Here is a 21,876-nt window from a genome sequence, read left to right on the forward strand (position 1 = left end):
TAATGAGCTTTTTTCATATGTTTGTTGGATGCATAAATGTCTTATTTTGAGAAGTGTCTGTTCATATCTTTCACCCACTTCTTGATGGGGTTGTTTGTTTTTTCTTGTAAATTTAAGTTCCTTGTAGATTCTGGATATTAGACCTTTGTCAGATGGGTAGCTTGCAAAAATTTTCTCCCATTCTGCAGGTTGCCTGTTCACTCTGATGATAGTTTCTTTTGCTGTGCAGAAGCTCTTTAGTTTGATTAGACAAGGGCCACTAATTTCTAAATGTTAATCCACTGTGGGTCATATAAAAAGAAAAATAAACTTTTTTTTTTTTCAGAAAAATAAGGAATGTTCAACTCATCCATATAAAACTCAAATAGGGAAAGATGACATCACTACAGATCCTATGGACAGTTAAAGGATAATACAGGAATATTACAAGCAATTCTATGCCCACAGATTCAATAACCTAGATAAAATGGACCAATTCTTTGAAAGACACAATCTGCCAAAACTCATACGAGAAGAAATAGACAATCTGAATAGACCTATATCTATTAAATAAGTTTAATCAATAATTAATAGCACTCCAAAGCAAAAAGCATCAGGTCCAGATGGGTTTGCTGGTGAATTCTACCAAATATTTAAGGGAAAAACTGTACCAATTCTCGGCAATCTCTTCTAGAAGATACAAGCAAAAGAAATATTTTCTCACTAATTCTATGAGGCCAGCATTACCCTAATGCCAATATCAAAGATATTATAAAAAAAGAAAACTATACACCAATATCTCTAATGAATGCAGATGTAAAAATACTTACAAAATTATAGCGATCAAATCCAACAATAGCTAGAAAGTTAAAACATCATGATCAATGGAGTTTATTTCATGAATGCAAGATTGGCTTAACATTCAAAAATTAATTAATCTACCACATGAACAGGCTAAAATAGAAAAATCACATGATTATACCAAGAGATGCAGAAAAAGCATTTGACAAAATCCAGCATCCATTCATGGAAAAAAAGAGCCAGTAAACTAGGAATAGAGGAGAATATCCTGAACTGAAGAGGGAATATTTACCCAAACCTTTCAGTGAATAGCATGCTTAATGATGAGAAACAAAACTTTCCTGCTAAGATCAGAAACAAGGCAATAATGTCCTCTCTCACCACTGCTCTTCAACATTGTGCTGGAAGTCCTAGCTAATGCAACAAGATGAGAAAAGGAAGTTAAGGGCAAAAATATTGGGAAGGAAGAAATAAAACTATCTTTTTCTGTAGATGATATGATCATCTACAGTCATCGCTTGGTATCCATGGGGTATTGGTTACAGGACCTCTCTCACAAACCAAAATTGACAGATGCTCAAATCCCTTATATAAAATGACAGCGTATCTGCATATAACCTGCACATATCTTCCTGTATACTTTATCATCTCTAGGTTACTTGTAATACCTAATACCACGTAAATGCTTTCTAAATAGTTGTTATAGTGTATTGCTTTTTAATTCGTATTATCTTTGTTGTTGTACTGTTAATTTTATTATTTTTTCTGAATTTTTTTTTATACACTGTCATTTGAATCTGTGGATGTGGAACCCACAGATACAGAGGGCCAACTTCATGTAGGAATTCTGAAAGAATTGACAAAGAAATCTTCTGGAACTAACAATCAAGGTTGTAGGTTACAAGGTTAATATATAAAAGTCAATTGCTTTTCTATATACCATCAATGAACAAGTGGAATTTGAAATTAAAAATACATTTAGCACTGTCCACAAAGTAAAATACTTAAGAATATATCTAACAAAATATGTTTTTATGACTTATCTTCTCTTGTATAAAGTTTTTGTTGATTACAAATGTAAAACTTATGTGAGGTTCGATATGAGAAAAACTGCAAAAATCTGATGAAAAAAGTCCGATGAAAGATACCAAAGAAGAATTGAATAGAAAGATATTCCAGTCTATTGAAAATAAGACAGTATGATCAAGCTGTCAATTCTTCCCAACTTGATCAATAGGTTCAATGCAAATCCAATCAAGATCCTAGCAAGTTATTTTGTGGATATCAACTGTGGAGGCTGAGGTGGGTGGAGGTCAGGAGTTCAACACCAACCTGGCCAACATGGCAAAACTCTGTCTCTACTAAAAATACAAAAATTAGCCAGGTATGGTGGCATGTGCATGTAATCCCAGCTACTCAGGAGGCTGAGGCATGAGAATCACCTGAACTCAGGAGGCAGAGGTTGCAGCGAGCCGCGATTGCACCACTGTACTCCAACTTGAGCCACAGCATGAAACTGTGTCTCCCCTTTCCACTGCCCACCACAAAAAAAAAAAAAAAAAAAAAAAAAGTTTATACAGTGAAGCAAAAGGCTAGATAGCTAACTGTTGAATAAGAATAAAGTTTGAAGGACTGGCACCACTCAGCTTCAAGACATACTTTAAAGCTACACTAATGAAGGCAGTGTGGCATTGGCAAAAGAATAGGCAAAAATAGAGTAATGGAACAGAATAGAGAGTCCAGAAATATACCCACAAATATATAGCCAACCCATCTGTATTAGTCAGAGTTTTCTAGGGGGACAGAACTAATAAAATAGATGTATATATGAAGAGGAGTTTATTAAGGAGTACTGACTCACACAGTGACAAGGTGAAGTCCCACAATAGGCCATTTGCAAGCTGAGGAGCAAGGGAGCCAGTCCAAGTCCCAAAATCTCAAAAGTAGGGAAGCAGGCAGTATAGCCTTTAGTCTGTGGTTGAAGACCCGAGAGCCCCACTGGTCTAAGTCTAAAAGCTGAAGAACTTGAAGTCTGATGTTTGAGGGCAGGAAGCATCCAGTATGGGAGGAAGATGAAGACTGAAAGACTCAGCAAGTCAAGTTCTTCCAACTCTGTCTGCTTTATTCTACCTGCACTGGTAGCTGATTAGATGGTGCCCACCCAGATTGAGGGTGGGTCTGCCTCTCCCAGTCCACTGACTCAAATGGTAATCTCCTTTGGCAACACCCTTGCAGACACACCCAGGAGCAATACCTCGCATCCTTCAATCCAATCGAGTTGACACTCAGTGTTAATCATCACATCATCTTTGATAAAGAAGTAAGGCAATACAGTGGAGCAAAGGTAGTCTTTTCAACAAATGGTCTGAAACAACTGGACTTCCACTTGCAAAAATGTGAACCTAGACACAGATCTTGCACCCTTCACAAAAACTAACTCAAAATGGATCACAGACCTAAATGTAAAAATGCAAAACTATAAAGTTCCTAGAAGATAACATAAGAGAAAGCCTAAATGACCTTGGATACAGAAATGACTTTTTGGATACACTACCAAATGTATAATCCTTCAAAGAAATAATTGATAAACTGGACTTCATTAAAATTAAAAATTGTTGCTTTGTGAAAGGCAATGTCAAGAGAATGAGGAGACAAGCCACGAACTGAAAGAAAATATTTGCAAGACACATCTGATGAGGACTGTTATCCAAAACATACAAAAAACTCTTAGAACTAAAAATAAGAAAATGAACAACTGTGTTAACAAAAAAAAAAATGGGCAAAAGACCTGAACAGACACCTCAACAAAGAAGATATATGGATGCTTGTGAAAAACACATGAAAGATATTCAACATCATATGTCCTTAGGGAATTATAAATTTAAAAAATAGTGAGACACCACTACCTACTAATGAGAATGACCAAAATTCAAAACAGTGACAACAGCAAATGCTGGCAAGGGCGTGGAACAACATGAACTCTCATACATTGCTGGTGGGAATGCAAAATGGTACAGTCACTTTGGATGATCATTTGGCAATTTCTTACAAAACTAAATATACTCTTTACATACAATCCAGCAATTGTGCTCCTTGGTATTTACCCAAAGGAACTGAAAACTTATATCCACAGAAAAGCCTGCACATGGATGTTTATAGCAGCTTTATTTATAATTACCAAGATTTGGAAGCAACGAAAGATGTCTTTCAGTAGGTGAATGGATAAATTAACTTGGGCCATCTGGACAATGGAATATTATTCAGCATTAAAAAAAAAAGAGCTATCAAGCCATGAAAAGCCATGGAGGAAATTTAAATGCATATAACTAATTGAAAGAAGCTAATTTGAAAATAAAACTTATTTACGACTCTAGCTATTTGACATTCTGGAAAGGGTAAAACTGGGGAGATAGTAAAAAGATCAGTTGTTGCCAGAGGTTATCGGGGAGGGAGCAGAGAACAGGTAAAGCACAGAGGATTTTTAGGGTGGTGAAATTATTCTGCATAATGCGATAGTGGAGAATACCTGTCATTTTGTCCAAGCCCCAACATCAAGAATAAACCCTTATGAGGCTGGATATAGTAGCTCCTGTCTGTAATCCTAGTACTTTGGGAGACCAAAACTTTAAGACCAGCTTGGGCAACATGGTGAAACCCTGTCTCTACAAAAAATACAAAAAATTAGCTGGACATGGTGGCACATGCCTGCAGTCCCAGCTACTTGGGAGGCTAAGCTGGGAGGATCATCTGAGCCTGAGAGGTCAAGGCTGCAGTGAGCCGTGACTGTGCCACTGCACTCCAGCCTAGGCAACAGAGTAAGATCTTGTCAAAATAAATAAATAAATAAATAAACCCTAATGTATACTATGGACTTTGTGTGTCAATGGTATGTCAGTGTAGGTTTATTAATTGTAACAAATGTACTACTCTAGTGAGGATGTTGATAATGAAAGAGGAAGAAGTTGTGTGTGTGTGTGTGTGTGTGTGCGCGCGCGCACGTAGACAGAAATATATGGGAACTCTTTGCAATTTTTGCTTAGTTTTTCTGTTAATCTAAAACTTCTCTGAAAAAATAAAGTTTACTAACTTAATAAAACTGACTAGAAAAGTGTATTTAATAAGCACAGAAAAAAATACATTGTTTTGATTACATGTTATAACCAATTTAGGGAAAGTAGGACTCTCCTTGCAAAGCAGCTTTATTTATAATTGCCAAGATTTGGAAGCAACGAAAGATGTCCTTCAGTAGGTGAATCGATAAATAAACTTGGACCATCTGGACAATGGAATATTAGTAGTTCCTCCTACACACTCCATTTTCAAGGTCCCAACTTCCAAAACTTGTATTACTGTCTATTCCTTCCCTAGGTCTAACAAAACAAACTTGGTAAAAATACATGAACAATTTCAGAAATGTAATGTTGTAATATGCACAATAGTTCTGCTGATTTTATTGTTAAGAAACTGTTATCCTTTAGGACTCAACTAGGAAATATCTAACATGACTGAATGGAATTCAACTATTCAACAAACCAAATAGTAACTTAATATTTAGCACCTTTGAGGTCCTTGAATCTAGTCAAAATTAATTTTCTCCTGAAACTGACAGAGATCTCTAAATGGTCTTGATCCAGTCCCAATCCTAAATCATGATTCACTTGTTGATTTGTATGTCATGTAATACAATATATGACATATATATGATGTATATTATATGACATATAATATATGATATGTGACATATATACATAATATACAATATAATATATGACACATATACATAATATATAACATAAATATGACATATATGTCATATAATATTGATTATGTAGTCACAAAAATGCTGACAGAATGCATTCTATTAAATTTCATGAATTGAATGAAAATTTTTGAAGTGAAAAATGTCTTAGGAATCATCTCATAAAACACTTCATTTTACAGATTAGGGAATTGAGTGACAGTGAATTTAGTGACCTGAGAAAGGTGTTCATTAGCAGCAAACCTGAGATTAGAACACAATTTTTCTGACTCCATAAATTAAGACTTAAGTCCATAGAATATACAAAGTGTTGACCTCAAAAGGGAAATGGGAAATATTTGTAGACTTAATACTTTTATCAATCAAAATTTTGAGCAATATTAATTATTAATTTAGCCAAAATGAGTTAATTTATTAACTCAAACTTTCTTGGACTTGATATAGCTCACTTGTCATGGCAGTGCACTATAACACAACCCAAGGAAACAATAAATGTATTGTAGGATGTGATCTCAGTTAGGTCTCTCAAAATAGAAGCTAGCTCTATTTAGAGAGCAGGTATGTTATTGGGGAAAACATACCAACTTTTCACTTTGAGTATACTCCAATGCAGCACTCAATTTCTGATGAAGAAAAGAGAGGAAACATGCTTAATATTTAATAATATGCTGTTTTGTGGTTTCTTCTAAACCTCAATGTGAAGACAATATTTGTTTGTCTTGAGTGATGATTACATTTGGTGCATTATGTTCCATTCAGTACGTAATATATGCCATGTCAAAATCATTAGTGCTATGAGAAAAGGGATAAAACAAAACTATAGTTGTTTACGGTACTAGAGAATAGAAGCAATGTTTTCATAAGGGTATAAATCAGTTTTCACAGATAGAATGCATCTTCACCAGAGACAAGCAAGTAATAACTTATTCCCTTTATTTGAGCTTGTGTCCCTTTGATGACTCTTCCTAAAATGACTAAGATGACTCTTCCTTCAGGTTAAAGAAAGAGCATATTTGAGCGTTTCTTTCATTTCACTCAATTCATTGATTTACTCCCCATCTTATAACAGAGGATTCAAGAATTTTGTTATAATGTTTTCAGACTTCAATCAAAAGCAAGGCTGAAGGCTCCCTACCTTGAACTTCTTTCAAATATTTTGAATCTCCCTGCATGACATTTCTTTCCCTTGCTTAGTCCCCAAAAGCTATTCTAATTTTAAATTTTTCCTGGACAACTCCTCTAAAGAAAAAAACAAATTTATTTTAGAGCTAATACTCACAATGGTGTAAGCACAAACAAGCAGTGTATTGACATTTTTTCTGTAATTACTCCTTATTTCTATTTAAGTTAATATTGACATTTAGGAAGTGTGTTATCAGATCTCAAAAATTAAACTCTAAATGTAAACATTGCTTTTGTCACATGATGAAACGCTAAAACATTTTTCTTGTCACAATCCCTTATCTTGTTGAACTATCAGGCAAATCTTTATATTTTGGTATAAAGAATTTGCACCAAGCATGCAAATAACTTTGAAAAACCATTAGGTGGCAGAAATTGCATATTGATTGACCATTCTTAACATTTAAAATTTCTCATTCCAGCCTCTCCTGCCTTATCCTACTGCTGCCTCTCAGCACTGATGAGGAGAGTGCTGTTGCCTTACAAAAACAGTTACTCTGGGATGATGTGCAGACTCTCATTACACAGCAAGGCACACCAGAGAGGAGGGGCATGATCGTTTTACAAAAAGTGAGATGATTTATGTGAGAGGGATTTGTGATCACAAAATAACATAGTAAAAATGTAAATCCAAGGTACTAAATTACTATTAGGAGTTGTTGAAGCCAGGATAATACACTGGCAGGCAGGAGCACTTATTGCTAGATTCAACCCTGCCACTAACCACTTACATGATTCTGGGAACAACATTTAATTACCCTTTTTTCCTGTGCTTGTATCACTGCGTAAATTAGTCTACCACCAAACATGTTGTGTTATAATTATTTGCCTATGTATCTTTCTCACTTATCAAAATTACATTTTCCTTAAGTATAAGAATCACATTGCACACATTTCTCCATCACTCATGCACAGCTCTGTTCCTGATACAAAGTAAGTGCTAAAAGAACTTCAGTTGATGAATACATTTAACCAGTGTTTGCATCGAAGATCTTATTGCTTAATTTTCATAAAGTCTAGTTAAGACCCCAGGTACAAAGCCTGGTGCCTGTTTTTTTCACATCTGATTTAAAATAATCTGCATAAGAAAGTGAGATAGAGAATATAAGGTGTAAGGGATTATTTTACAGACAAAGCCTCTGTGGAATATCAGCAGCATTCTTACTCAGGGGAGGTATTTTATAAGATCACTGTCAAAGTTAAAACATATGCATGTGAAGCTCCCACTGAAATGGGAGTTACACATGTCAGCGTCTGCCAAATTGAGCCTGCCTTCCCTATTTTTGTCAGGCAACTCACCTCCCACATGAAAACCACCACAAATGCCTGTACATGCTATTTTTAAATGCATTTTTGGGTGTGCTCTTGAGTGAGCACCACTTCTAGCTGTCCATTCCTTGTGATACAGATTTCATCTGGGTCAAGTTGTTGGGTCAGTAAATTTAGAAGAATTCCATGAGAAGTTTTTTGAGCCAATGTCTATGTTTAATAGAAGCATATGTTCTTGGTTCAGGATGTGGCCATACACATGCCAAGGGTTTGTCCTCTTTGTTGGATATGTTTGATAGGTTTGATAATAATGATGTCTAGTATTTATTAAATACTTACTATGACAGGAACTCCTACAAAGCACTTTACAACCATTAGTTCATTTGATCCTTTCATTAACCCTTGAGATATGTACAAAAATCACTATTTTACAGATGAGGAAACGGATGTTCAGAGATGTCAAGTAATTTGTTCGAGGCTATTGGTATGTCTATACAGTAGCTGCTCTGCCATTTAAACACAAGCTATCATTTTCCAGGGCCTGTACACCTAACACTATATGTACTACTCCAGATATATTCACCGTGGAATATCTTATTTCTCTCTGATATCATCATCAACAACAATAACAACAACAAAATTTATGACACTATGAAGGCTCTCAAGTCCTTTGTCATCTGTCATGTCTTTTCTTAAAAGAAAAAAACTGACTTCAGTGCTCAGGGGGACTCTGCTTCCTTTCTGTAAATGGACTTGAAATGGCATATCTCCAACATATGCATCTTTAAAAGGTATAAGTTTGGGAGTTTGGGGAGGCTGTGGAATTATTGAGTTCATTGCTTTTTCTTTCCTTTTTCTCCAGTGAAGACATTAGCCATGATATTATCTGATAAATGCTTTTGCTTTGAATGTAGTTGCTTCTTTAGTAAAAAGCTCAATACGGTGGGGTCTGCATCTCATTAACAGGCCACACCTCCAAATCCCATGTCTATTGAAGGGTGCAAATGTGTACCCATTTAAACTGAAGGTTCTGTGTCATAAAATACAAGAGAAAATCTTTGACTTAGAAGATTTTTTTGAGATGTGTCTTGCTATGTTGCCCGGGCTAGAGTGTAGTGTCTATTCACAGACGCCAACATAGTGCACTACAGCCTTGAGTTCCTGGCCTCAAGGAATCTTTCCACCTCAGCATCCTGAGTAGCTGGACCATTTTGAAGATGGAAGTTGTAAAATGCCCTCACTCACATTTATCCTCATATGATTTACCATCATTAAATCTTTACATAACTCCCCTTGCATATTTATTTTGTGCAGAAAGGTAATCTTACAACCCTGTCAGATTCAATAGGTATTTTTTTCCAAAACCACTCTATGCTAATATCTGTGCCAGATAATATTAGCTACAAAATAGACCCTGAGCAAATGAGCTGATCTATTCAATACAATTGTTTGATAGCATTCATTAGCAAGTATGTTTAATGGAAACAACAGTCTGGAGGTTGCTATAATTAATATTTAGATGTTTAAAACATCTTGAGCTTCTCATAAGACCATTTCTAGCACTGAAAGAAAGGCTCATACAAGCAGAATATGGATTTTTACCATCACGTTTGTTATGGTTAGGGTCACCTGGTTTGCCTGGGACAGTTCATGCTGATACATCTTGCCTTGGTTCAGTTATTAATAGGATCCTATTTCACTTTCAAAATTGCCCTGATTTGGATGACAAGCAATATTATTGTCTTAATATTGGCATGTGTCATAACTCAGACAAGCTCAGGCCTGGGGCACACTGTAACTGAGCAATATGGCTGAAGTGGGGATCAAGAAGGAAACCTCAACAGAATGGGGAATGGATGGGAGAGTGGAAAGATCTCATGGAACTGTAACACACTAAAAAGTCCCAAAGTGGTGCATTTTTGTTCTAGAGGGTGTTACACAAGGTTTAATATGGTGGATGGGACCATCAACAAGCAATTCTCAAAACCAGCCATATGATCTAGTTCTGCTTAGGATAAGACTGAATATGAGCGACTGTGCACAGAACAGTTGGCTGTGGTAGTGATGGCGGACATATACAGGCAGGATCTGTGTGTGTCAGGGCCCCCAAAAGTAGTCTGACTTAAGGCACATCGCAGGCCTGGGAGGGAGACTAGGATGCTAGTTGGAGAACTAAAACATAGACCTTATTTTGTGGATTGGGCAATACAGCAGGAAGTAAGAGAGGGCTGCAATGTGGTGGGTTAATTTCAGGTACACTAGATATTGGGTCCATAACAGAAAGGCCAGTGGCAGATTCAGTCCAGCATTAGTGCTACCTGTCCTACTGATCAGTATTGGCTCAAGAGCCAGATGTGACTGAATGACAGTTAGAAGTCATCATATTAACCACAGATGGAAGGGGGTGGGAAAAGGGTTGTCTAAGTCTCTCTTTTAGAGAACAAGGAACAAATTGAAGAACTAGATTTCAAGCCAGGGTGCTTGATACATATTAGCTGTTTAATAAAAATTTATTGAGTGAATAAATCCCTAAATGGTATGGATTTTACCACTGAGAAAACCCCAAGTGAATAGAACTGTTTGTATAAATGCAAGCCAGAGTCTTTGAAGGGGAATCAAGGTATGGACCAGAAACTCAAGACTCAAGGTCAGGAATGGGATCGCACACAATTGACGGAGGAAGAAGCCAGAAGCAGACTGGGTCACAGGAGGAACAGATGGGAGGACGGTTCATGTCAATGGATGTTACTACCAATGGATAACAGTGGCATCTCTTTGTGGGCCTGCAGATGTATGCAGAGAATGTGTGTCTGTTGCAGATACAGAGTTGAGCTTGGTGATAGGCAAAACTGACTACAGAATAAAGCAGCTTTGTTTTCTGAAAACTGACCCAATTATGAAGTGCACATTGAAAAAAAATAAGAAGCGCTAGAGTAATATCCTGTCTTATGCCAATCTGAAAAATATAATAATGCCAGAAAGACTTTTCTGCCCCCACTAATTCAAGTGTAGTGATTTTAATAAAGATGCTTAGGGAGCTCTAAAAGCTTTAAATCAATATTGCAATTGTACCACTTTCTCCTATGTGTGATTCTTGTCCATGAGGTAAAAAAGACAACACATCATTAAATACTTCCAAAAATAAACTCAATCATTTATTTTATGCAAAATTGTCTTAGTTAAAATAATATGATAGGCAATGATACAATAGTTGAACTTTAAAGGTGATGATTCCTGTGAGATATTAGATTGAGAAACTCTTAATTTATTGGAAAATAAAATGGCTTATCATTTTAAGGAGAATATTTCATTGAAAGATTTGTACCTTGAAGAAAATAATGAATTTGTTCTCTTATAGACATGATATAGACTATATTTTGGTCAATCCTATGGATACTATATCCAAAATCTTTTTCCAGATTAGATTATCACACACAGACATACACACACGCACACACATGCACACACACACACAGTTCTCATAACCAACCTACAAGTCTGTAACCTTCCTTTTATAGATGAGGAGATTGGGATAACTCACCTAAGGCTAACTGGAAGGTACTGGTGCAGGGTTTTAAATCCAGGCCTGACTTAACCTCAAAGCCCACTTTCTTTCTGTAAACCAAACCTCACTATGCCACCTCACTTTATTTTACTTCCTAGCCTGGTTTTATGCATATGCTAGGAACTCAATAAACAATGCTTACTGATCAATATTTATAGGTTTATATAAATAAGCACATTAAATACTATCAAGGTTCCATGTGAGATTAAAATCTACAGGATCCTAAGACTGTAAGTTGCTGGTCTCATGTGTATCCTGTGTATTTGGCATGGAGCAAGCACCCAAACATTTGGTAAAGGAAGGGTGGGAGAGAAAGAGGAGGGAGGAGGAAGAGGAGGAAGGAGGAGGAGTATTGCCTTGGATGTTATATGATTATGAAAAATGGAGAAAGGGGATTTGAAGTATTAGTACTTAAAGGTAAAGGTGATTTTGTAATTATCACCCAATGTGGAAAAGTGGCACCTGAGGCAAAAATCAAGCAATGGAAGAATGTTCCTGGCTCATATGAAGAAAATTGAACACAAAGGGAGAGAGAAACATGTGGAAATCTATAATTTTGAGGATTGAAAGTCTGGAGGGCATTTGGGTGAAAAGAGAAGAGAGAAAAATCAAAGACAGAAGAACATAGAAAACACAGTGTTCCCAAGAGGTGAACTCGGGGACTTGTCAGACATATAACCCAGGTAGAAAAGCAATTCCTCTTTTGTGCTTCCCGCTGTTTCTTCTATCCAGTGTCCATTTCAGTCAACAGAGGTTTTCAAGGGAAACACATAATAGATAAAAGGAAACTTAAAATTTCAAGGATCCTTATGTGCCACTGACAGAAACTTAGAAGGAAAATATCAGAAAGACACAAGTGTAGGATGTGCTGACTCTTGTAGAAATGCTAGCAATATTTTCAGAAGGTTCTGAGTGATCTTTTCCTTAAGCTAAGTCCAGAACAAGAACAACAAAAAAGAGACATGGCCAAGGCTTGGGGCAGGTTGTACATTAACAGATGGTAGAGAAAAGACAAAGCTCAACTGTCTGTTTCATTTTTCTATCAAGAAAGATGATACCTAAACTGGGATTGAATAATAAAGTAAATATTGTTAAGAGGGCACAAAAGACCAACTTAAGTGAAGCAATTATTGAAAATCATTTGCTTCTTTAAATATCGTTAAAACTCCAGGTTCACATGAATCATACCTGAGATTTTTAGAGATATCTCCACTCTATAAGCTTCGAAGTTCATGGCAAAGAGTTTAGGTGCCAGAAGTAGAAAAATGACACTTTTTTAAAAAATTTGAGACAGAGTCTCGCCCTTGTCCAGGTTGGAGTGCAGTGGCATGATTCCGGCTCACTGCAACCTCCACCTCCTGGGTTCAAGTGATTCGGCTGCCTCAGCCTCCCAACTAGCTTGGATTACAGACACCCAGCACCACGCCCAGCTAGGTTTTGCATTTTTAGTAGAGACAGGGTTTTACCATGTTGGCCAGTCTGGTCTTGAACTTCTGACCTCAGGTGATCTGCCTGCCTCAGTCTCTCAAAGTGCTGGGATTATAGGCGTAAGCCACCCCATCTGGCCATGTCACAATTTTTAAAATTTGAATTTTGAAGGGTGGATTTTGGAAATGCAGATCCATGCCTGGCCTAATTCTAGCATAGGTTATTAAATAGATAGACAGTGAGTACTTAGGAAAGCCCATTGCCAAGCCCTTGCTAGCTGGAATATTGACAGTGGAAGGAAAAAGGTGCCTAATGTAATTCTGAGGGGTCTGAGGAGCTATTCTGATTAACAAGCCTGAAAAAAAGGAAATCAAATGTGGAAAGAATCAGAAAATCATTCGGACAAGGGGAAAGAATGGAAAAAAGGATACCAACCAAATACAGAGTAATGAAAGGACTGGGTGAGCTGACGTCATAGACAACAGGAGACGGAAACAGGCAGGACTGGAGAGATGTTGGAGCTAGGCGAAGGCAAGTAGGTATGAAACCCACTGGATCCAGTAAACTGAAGTGGGGTTTGTCAGGACTAAACTATCTCCTCATGGTTTGGTGCCTTTGGAAGCTTCTAACTCAGTACTGCATCTGGGCTACCCAGGAACATATACTCTCTAATGAGCCAGATACCTGAGAGCTCGTCCTCTCAACCCCATTCAGTTCAGAGCACCTTCCAGGTGTTTTCCTTTCTTTGTACAGAAAATCAGTCATACTTTGAAAAGAGAAAGCATTTAATTGATTGTACTATTAGCTGCTTAAGATGCTTGTTGTGGTATAAATGTTTGTGTTCGTGCCCCACCTCCACCATCCTATAATTCATATGTTGAAATCCTAACTCCCAAAGGAGATGATATTATGAGGTGGGGCCTGTCATGGGAGCAGAGCCCTTATAAATCGGATTAGTATCCTTGCAAAAGAGGCCTCAGTGAGACCCCTCCCACCTTCCACCATGTTAGAACACATTGTAGGCACTGTCTGTGAACCAGAAAGCCAGTCCTCATCAGACACTGAACCTGTCGGTGCCGTGATCTTGGACTTCCCAGCCTCCAGAGCTGTGAGAAATAAATTTCTGTTGTTTATAAGCCACCCAGTCTATAGTATGCTGTTATAGCAGCCTGAATGAACTAAGACAATGCTGCCTTACAGAAGCCTTAATTTTTTCATAGTCATCAAACATTAAGTACTTACAAAAGAAAAATGCTTTTCTAAACATTACTGTAGGCAGAAAATGAGTATTGCCGAAGAAGTCCTGCATGGCTAAATACTATTTTTTCTCTATAATTTTAATAAAGGATGTTAGGTAAGAAACAGAATAACATGTTTTCCTTAATTGCAGTGAATGTTGCTTATCATTTTCAGCACCGTTTTTAAAAATGATAACTTGCTCCAGATTAGCTACTCTTGGCAAGACTGTATCAACTATTATGGCTCATATTTCCTGTGTTCAAAGAATTCTTCATTAGAAGAATTTCACTAGAAGTTCAGTTATACGTAATAGAAATTTATATTTCTCTTATGAGAGGTTTGAACAGCATATTTTATGTATGAAAAAGTATTTCCTTCTGACAGTTATATAGTCCATTCTGTTCTTACGTTACCTTTCCTCAGATTTAATTTTCTGTCTACTGTCATGTATTTTTCTCATACTTGAATGTGTTCAGGGTTAGGAATAAAATGGATTTGTTTTTATTCACAGGAAATCTCTTGAATTATAGAACTTTCTATTTGATATTTGCTGCCATTGTATTAACTTCTTGACTATGTAATCAATCATCGATAAGAAAATATATAGTATCGATGATTGGAAGGCGCTTATTCATAAGTTAAATGAACTACCGTTTTTCATGAACTCTGTCTTGCTCTCTGTCTCTGTCTCCTTCCCCCACCCTTTTCTCTCTGTCCCTCCCCTCTTTCCTTCTCCCTGATCCCTACCTCTAATTTTGACACATTTCATTAGTTAAAAATATTTTCCCTATCAATAATAGAAAACACTGTTGTAGTGGCTTAAATAGACTGGAGTTCATTTTTCTCACATAGGAAGAAGTCTGGAGATTGGCAATGCAGGGCCTCTAACAGCTCAGCAGTGTTATCAAGGATCCAAGCTCTTTCTGTCTTACACATAGTGCCATCGTTAGCATGCAAGCATCTATCCTCATGATTACTGCCTCATAGCTTCGCCACCTGAGAGCAGAAATAGAGGGGAGAGAGTGGCAAAAGTCAAGCCTATCCCTTTACAAAAACCTTGTATTCACTTCATTGGCCCTAATTGGGTTGCATTGAAATCCCCAATCACTGGACAGTAACTAGAGAGAAGGAATACAGATGGGACTGGATCAACCAAGCAACATCATCTGCCACACCTATTTCCTCCTAGCACATCCTATAAGTTAGTAAAAGAGTAATTTTAATGATTTCTAACATGTTTTGAATGTTCAGTATGTGCCAAGGATGATAAAAAGTGAATTATATTCATTATTTTATTTAAACCTGATAAAAGTCCATGCAATTATCGTCATTGTTATTATAATTCTCATTTTATAGTTGAGAAGAGAGAGGCTTGGACAGCATAGGGTCATGCAGCTAATGAGTGACAGAGTACACATATGGTCTCCTCTAAAGCCCATGGACTTAGTATTAATTTGACCTCCCAGCTGAGAGATACAATGTGAAAAGTGGGCATGAGTATTGTTTTTCTCCTAAAAACAAAAATGTAAAATTTTTGCATGTAAATCCACTCAGGTAGCCTCCAGATGTAAATGAATAAATGAGATACGAAGAAACGAAAGAAAGGAATAGATGGTTTTCTATGATCAACTATTGTAATCCTATCCCTCTGCCCCACATCTCTTTGAGAGGAGAAACCAAGTGGTTTGAGAAAAAGAATCCTAAGCCTGGGACACAGGGTCTGACTTTGTGTATCTACTTTAATCCTATGAGTTTTGTCAACTTAGGCTGGAGATGTTTAGCACCTGGTTCCCTGCATGTAGTTCTGACATGAATGTTGATTGATATTTTTATTTATGTTACTGGGAAAGAAAAAGTGAAGCATCAAAGATGTATGTTGGAACTTTATTTGTTCATTAGTGAGGTGACTTCTTCGATAAATCAGATAATAAGATTTAAACATCCAAAGAACATTTTCTCGATTTTTTGTGCTATTCACAGTGTAACAACTGTAGACATAAAACATTTTAAATTTAATCATTGTGAACATTTTTCATCACTTTTTAAAGTCTAGACAATCAACAAAGCAACAAATCAAATCCTGATTTCCAAATGTTTCCACCATAGCCAATTTCAAGCTACCAACATCATATCACTGAATGTGGAGTTGTGAGGCATGTGCAGTAAGTAACATACCCTTCTATGGTATTTCTACCATGTAGATACAATAGATGTCAATAACCTCCAGATAATAGTAAAATGTAGCAAAAAAAGAACCTAGGAAGTGATGGGTTTTGCATATCACTTTTAAAATGTATTTATTTACCTATAAATGAATAAAATTTATTTTTTTCTCTGTTAATATTTTCTGTTTTTATTATTTTTAATGGACATATAATAATTGTATGTATGTGTGGAGTACAGTGAATATTTTGATACATGAATACAATGTATAATGATCAAATCAGTGTAATTAGCATATCTATCACATCAAATGTCTGTTAATTTTAAAGTTTATGAGTATAAAATGACTATCCTTTCCCCATTTTATAGCTTTTACTCTGAATTCCACTTAGTTTAATAACAATGTGGGGACTCCTGCTTCTGAGGGTGACACAATTGTCTGATTCAAGTTTTTATCAATTTAATATTTCTGAGGCTCTTTGTTGAGTATGATACAAAAGTACCCACTGCATTTGGCCACAAGAAGTCCATCGGCAACGGTGAATCAGGGGGTTTCAATGGAAATATTGAGACTGCCAAACTTCAGAGTGCTGAGTGCTCCTGGGCTGTGTAGAGCTACTGCAAGCAACTCTTCCCATAATTGTGTCTGTGAAGAGTCTGATGTGAGAATGAGACAGCATGACAGACATAAAAAGAAAACAAATTTGGGGTAGAGGGTGGGGGAAGAGAATAAAGCACCTTTAAATGCTGATGGGAAAAGCCCCAGTATAGAACAACCGTCTTGAAACCTCAGGTGAGAAAGTAGGTAATTTGTGGCCTTAAATCTCTGGAGAAACTTTTGGAAATGGGATCTAGATTGTAATTGGAGGCATTACTTTTATGAAGGAGGAGAGATGCTTCTCCCATCATCCTAATTAGGAGGGTGAACATGACCTTTAGGAACAATGGGAAGCTTGGGGATGAGGTGGCAGGAAGGTACAAGGTGCTTTCTCCTATCTTGTGACTTCTATTTTACCGTGAAATGGGAGGCCAGTTGTCCATTGAAAAACAGAAGGGGTACGATAATACACAAATTTTTAGTGGTATACGTTTGAAATAGTCACTCTGAAAAACAAGAGGTAAATTTAATGAAAGAAAAACAGTCAAATTGTCGCAGATTGCTGGAAAGTCAGGAGAAGGTGAAAATCATGGATTTGAGATCACACTGTTTCATGAAGTTGTGAGATTTCCCCCACTAAAATTTAATTTAATTTTTAATAATAGTTGTATTTAACAACTGGTTAACAAGATTCTTGAAAATGCAAGTGAACTCCAGTATCCAAGTTAGCCTATTTGAGTTACTGTTCCTTATCATGCAATGAAAATTAATATTCTTGCTTTGTCTACCTGTGATTGTTGTGAGAATTACATGAAGTGATCCATTTGGTGAAAGTACTTTGTAATTGGTAAAGCGCTATGTAAATATAACCTCAGGGACAGGAAGAAATGTAGGAAGACAAAGGTCTGCTTTGGAGAAGTGTGTGCTATTTCAAAGACAGTAAATTGAAAATAATTTTTTCAAATTAATTCATAAATTTGAGAGTGAAGACACTTTGCTGGTATGTAGGAAAAGGATGGGAAATGAAGTGAGGACCATGTTGGATTGAAAAAATTGCCACAATTCTTTGCACCTCCTCACATCGAGAGGTTAAATGTGAGCTGATCTTGTGACTTGCTTTGGTCAATAGAATGCAACAGATGCAACATCCAGTGAGTTTTGAGCTTTGTCTTGAAAGGCTCAGCATGCTTCTGTTTATGGCTTCTGGAACCCTATGACAGCTATAGAAAGGAGCCCGGGCTACTCTGTTGGGGGATGAGAGGCTATATGGAAAGGAACCCAACCACCATAGCCGATAGCTCACCAGATCTCAGCTGATTCAGCAGCCAGCTGCAGAAGCACGAGGGAACCCCTGCAGAGACTGGTACAATGGCCCAGTTGAGCTCAGCCCAAATTATTGACCCTTAGACCTATGAGTTGAATAAATGGTGTTGCTTTAACTCACTAAAAGTTGAGGTGGTTATTACAGAGCAAAAATCGACATGGCCCTATAATGTTCAAGAGTTTATACTGGGTTCTTCCTGTTATTTGGTCCCAATTAATCTTTATGAGTCTTGTGAGTATGTATTTTTAATCATATTTTAATTCTTAAAGGACACTGGTTAGAGGAATATGGTAACTGTCAAATTGAAGGGTATATGGAAGGGTATATATAATTTGTATAAAGACTATCACACTACCTGACTTCAAACTATACTATAATGCCACAGTAACCAAAACAACTTGGTACTGGTACAAAAACAGACACATAGAAAAATGGAACAGAGTAGAAAACTTAGAAATAAAGCCACACACCTGAGACCATCTGATCTTTGACAAGGCCAATAAAAACAAGCAATGGGGAGAGGATTCCCTATTCAGTAAATGGTGCCTGAATAACTGGCTAGCCATATGCAGAAGACTGCAGCTGGATCCCTACCTTTCATCAGATATAAAAATTACCTCAAAATGGATTAAAGATTTAATACCTCAAAGTATGAAAATCCTGGAAGACAACGTAGGAAAAATTCTTCTTGACATCAGCCTTGGCAAAGAAGTTTTGGCTAAGTTCCTAAAAGCAAATGCAACAAAACCAAAAATAGACAAGTGGGACCTACTTAAACTGAAGAGCTTCTGCACAGCCAAAGGAACTATCAACAAAGCAAACAGATAACCTACAGAATGGGAGAAGATATTCGCAAACTATGCATCCAACAAAGGACCAATATCCAGAATCTATAGGGAACTTAAATAAATAAACAAGCAATCATAATAATAATAACCCCATTAAAAAGTGGGCAAAGGACATGAACAGACACTTCTCAAAAGAAGATATACAAGTAGCCAACACACATGAAAAAATGCCCAGCATCACTAATCATTAGAGAAATGGAAATCAAAACCACAATGAGATACCATCTCATACCAATCAGAGGCTGTGAAGAAAAGGGAATGCTTATATCCTGTTGTGGGAATGTAAATTAATCCAGCCACTGTGGAAAGCAGTCTGGAGATATCTCAAATAATTTAGAACTATCATTTGACCCTGCAATCCCATTACGGGGTATATACCCAAAAGAAAATAAATCATTCTACCAAAAAGACACCTGCACTCATATGCTAATTGCTGCACTATTCACGATAGCAAAGACAGGGAATCAACCCAGGTGTCCATCAAAGTGTGGTACATATACACAATGGAATACTATACAGGCATAAAAAAATAACAAAATCATGTCCTTTGTAGCAACATGGAGGGAGATGGAGGCCATAATCCCAAGCAAATTAATGCAGAAACAGAAAACTAAAATACCTCATGTTCTTACTTATAAATGGGAGCTAAGCATTGAGCACTCATAGACATAAATATGAGAACAATAGTCACTATGGACTATTAGAGGGTTCGGGGAGGTGTTTAAGAACTACTTGTTGGGTACTATGCTCACTGACTGGGTGATGGGATCTGTACTCCAAACTTCAGCATCATGCAATATTCCCATGCAACAAATCTGCACACATACCACCTGTATCTAAAATAAAAGTTGAATTTTTTTTAAAAAAAGAATATTCACAGAAGATGTATTACAGTTAAAATTGGTATGTGGAAAAGATTTGAGAGATGAGACATAAGGAAGTCTATTTTTGTTGAGTAATTAGTACATGTTTACTTTCATAACTGTAAAATTTGGATCACTTGAACACATGGAAAATATACTGTGTAATCCCCATACTTAAATTTTAAAATAAAGGCGAGTATTTAGAGGAATCAATTTTCTTCACAAACAGTCCGCGACTGTATCTGACAGTCACTACTAGTTATTCTACAATAACGCTCAATGCTTTTTAAAGTTGAATGTCTTTTCTGAATTTCACAAAGCTAGTTTAAATTCAAGACTACTGATACAGTGACAATTAATATTTATTGCATGTGGCCAAGATATACTATAACTCCTTAATTTGAACTAATACATTAATAGAGAAGTTTAAAGCTCTCTAAATTATACATACACATATGAACTTTTAAGTAATGAATTGATATATATGAAATTAATTTAATCTTAAAATTAGAAAAAAATCTGCAATGTCTTTACTTACACAAACCTTAGTTTTTATTAAGGCACTGAATATAAAAACGCTGAATTTCAATTATTTCTCCAACTCCCCATCATTCTTAAGATATTCTCATTTCTTAGCTTACACACACACACACACACACACACACACACACGTACATATTGTCCTGGATGAGTTATAAAATAGGACATCCTGGTAAGAGTGTCTGCATACAGCAAGAAACTGCTTACTACCTGACTATTATTATCCGCTTTACTTCTTTATGAAAGAAGATTATTTTGGGACCAGCTCCTAAAAGTCATAGGGAAACCACCAGAATTATTTGCACATTTCTTTGCAAAAGAATTGCAGAAAGTATAAAGCTTATTCTAAAGATCCAGTATTGGTCACAGGCAAATCATGAAGAGGGTCTCATTTGTCTTTGAGGCCCCCATTCCCTTCTTCCTCTGCTGCTTTTCCAGCATCCTCATCTTCCCTTCTCACTACCAACGCTTTATTTATTATTATTATTATTATTATTATTATTATATTATTATTATTATTATTTTGAGGTGGAGTCTCTCTCTGTCTCCCAGGCTAGAGTGCAGGGGCGCAATCTTGGCTCACTGCAAGCTCCGCCTCCCAGATTCACGCCATTCTCCTGCCTCAACCCGCGGAGTAGCTGGGACTACAGGCGCCCGCCACCACGCCCGGCTAATTTTTTTTGTATTTTTAGTAGAGAGGGGGTTTCGCCGTGTTAGCCAGAATGGTCTGGATCTCCTGACCTAATGATTCGCCCGCCTCGGTCTCCCAAAGTGCTAGGATTACAGGCGTGAACCACCTCGCCCGGCCTCAAGTCTTTATTATATTACCCATTCTAACAAGTATTTGCATTTTTATAAGGACCAAATCCTTAAAGTAAATGGATAAAATTTTATTGCAAGAAATTCTCGAGTGTGTGTGTGTGTGTGTGTGTGTGTGTGTGTGTGCAAATAGGAGTATATGGATCATTGTAACATCATATCACAGGGCAAGTGATCTGTTTCATGTATGCAGATTTGGATCTTCAGTGCTCTAAACACTGAGATTATATTGCCCTTCCTCCCATTTGCTATTTAAAATAAAAACAATATTAAACTATAAAATAAATGCAAGGAGTTCAGCAAAGGTCTGGCTTTTCTAATGGCGTTTCCTTGAATTTATTTTAATATTAATTTGAAATGTTTTCAAACATACTGATTTTTTTTTTTCACTGTCTTTGGGCCTCTGCTTACCTCTGAAGCCATAAACCAGATGCTGCCTGTTGGTGACCCAGCAAAGCATGCATGGTGAGGTCTTTTCTGCTATGATGAAAGCTAGCTT

The sequence above is a fragment of the Papio anubis genome, chromosome 6 (genome assembly GCF_008728515.1).
Source record: "Papio anubis isolate 15944 chromosome 6, Panubis1.0, whole genome shotgun sequence".
Classification (NCBI taxonomy): Eukaryota; Metazoa; Chordata; class Mammalia; order Primates; family Cercopithecidae; genus Papio; species Papio anubis.